Genomic DNA, 2,127 nt, shown 5'->3' with positions numbered 1-2,127 from the left:
CAGCAAAGTGCCAAAAAGGCCATAGAGAGCCTGCTATGGAGGCTAGGATTTGTAAAGGTTTTTGTATGGACAGTCTCTTGTACACATGGAGGTGATATCTTCTCTTCTTGTACACAACAAATTTTCCAACGCTTTTTATTTATCTCCTGTGCTAGTAAAGTTATATCAATATATGTATGGCACTTTGTGTTGTGTAGAAAGGTTGTGACCAGAAATCAATGTATGACTTGGTGCTATGGATCATGCTAAGATAAAACAATTGGTTCACAACAATTCTGCAACCTTGCACTATATCTATGATTAGAATTTTATGACCAAAATAACAGCAGAACAATCAATAATAAGATCATAGAAATAACGCCAATTTCGTATGTGTATCCTGCAAGGACAAATTACACTGAAAAATTACAAATCATCCAAATTTGCTTTTATGGCTTTTATGCAAACTTCATGGTAATTTTTTTTTTTTTTCATTTTATGGAGGTCTGTTTCATAATCAATGAAATTAATGTCTGGAAAATATGCCATAATCATAACGTTACATGGTATTTGACCTTTCAAGTTGTCTCATGGTAGATGCTATCCATGTTATCTTTCTGTAGATATTTAAACCACCCAGGTCCCATTTCTGCCATGGCCATACATTTGAAAGTTATTGCGACTTCCTCTAATTGGTGACTGAGCAATTGACTGCCATGTTCATAGACCATGTGCCTGAGTGCCAAATAAAGGTCTTTTGTGCCATCCAAATCAAGTGTGAAGTAAACACTGCAAGGCACAAACATTCTCGGTGCCGCAGTCGAACACTGTGTATTTTACTGGCCTGGTCAATAAAAGTCTCAAGGAAATTGCATGCTGTGACACTACAACCTTCAAGGAGGGGAAAACAGTCCATAACGTTTACTTTACAGAACGGAAGGTCTATCTCACAGGTGTTCTATTCCGCCTCACCTTGCTTGCTCCTGGCCGCTGCTTCACTGCTGGTTTCGAGCACTAGCCACGTTTCGTGTCCGTCCTCACGGTTCCCGTGGCAAGAGAGATATAAGAACAGAGTTTGAATCCCACTGGGAACAGAGCCCTGCACGCACGGATTGCGACAGTTACACCTACAGCTGAAGTACAGCAGGACCGTACGTGTGTGTACACGTTCCCTTTTATCCTATGAAACCTCAATTTTCCGCGGATTCGAAGTTGGTGTTCCCTGTTGGTCACGGTCGGTGGGATTCCATAAAACACCACAAAAATTGATGTAGAATGTCACAGGGTCAATCTCTGGGCATTCGTGGCTTCCCGCCGACCAGGATATATCTTCTGTCATGCGGAACAATGACTAACATTGACGTGCTGGGCAAGTGAGCAAGGAAACTTTCTTCCCAACACAAGACAAGCATGCAAGACGCGCGCTCAATTTTGTATCTCCTCCCCGGAAGTTGTCACACTCAAGAATGTGGGAAGGGACCATTCTGTTCGGGGGGAGGGAAGGAGGGAGGCTCAACATTCTAGTTCATTCTGAAATGACTTCAAGAGAATGCCTTTACCGTGAGCCTATTTGTCACTTTAGGAAAAAAGATACCTGACGGGGACGCTTCAGTTGTGCAATAATGGAATATCCTGAATTGAAGAGCAGTCCAAACTGGAGTGCACACTCCTACCGGGCTGAAACAACTCTACTCTACTCTACCCTACTCTAATAAATCAAGTTCAATTTTTGCCATAAACTGAGGACAAGGACATGAACTAACGTGTTTTATTATATGCCGTTTAAAGTTTGTTGGGACTGTGCAAAATCAATACATGATGCAAACATCCTATGTGCATTATCATTTTGGTTCACACACACCCAACATCTGTATCAATTCTCATCATTTCAATACATTCTAAAAGCTATGGACTACTTCTACTAACGTTACTACTACTACTACTACTACAATACATTCAGTTTTGACATAAGATACTATCGAAGTATAGCAATTTTTCAGTCTCCATGCAGACAGATACTCGCGTTGAACGTGACCTTGACCCGAGGGAAAGTCAGAGAAGGTCAGAGAAAGTCAGCAGTTAGAAATAAATAAATACAATTTTCCACGTTAACATCTGCTTGAAGATGAAATGCTGATATGCTTCAAA

The 2,127-nt window shown here is 40.9% G+C and overlaps 1 protein-coding gene across 3 annotated transcripts in view; it reads right to left on the bottom strand.

The window, feature by feature from the left end:
* The window catches only part of LOC118412221, a 20,411-nt gene extending 18,955 nt beyond the window's left edge, over nt 1–1,456 (bottom strand). Inside the window, exon 1 of one of the 3 annotated variants that reach the window (XM_035814951.1) lies at nt 952–1,456. The gene's annotated coding sequence lies outside the window, so the exon portion shown is untranslated. Of the gene's footprint in view, nt 1–930 lie in introns of all 3 variants that reach the window. The other 2 variants (XM_035814958.1, XM_035814944.1) reach the window with 2 other exon arrangements.
* Between the last annotated feature and the right edge of the window lie 671 nt (nt 1,457–2,127).

The sequence above is a fragment of the Branchiostoma floridae genome, chromosome 1, assembly GCF_000003815.2.
Source record: "Branchiostoma floridae strain S238N-H82 chromosome 1, Bfl_VNyyK, whole genome shotgun sequence".
Classification (NCBI taxonomy): domain Eukaryota; kingdom Metazoa; phylum Chordata; class Leptocardii; order Amphioxiformes; family Branchiostomatidae; genus Branchiostoma; species Branchiostoma floridae.
Note: the sequence above shows the minus strand (reverse complement) of the source record. Positions and strands in the feature narration are given on the sequence as shown.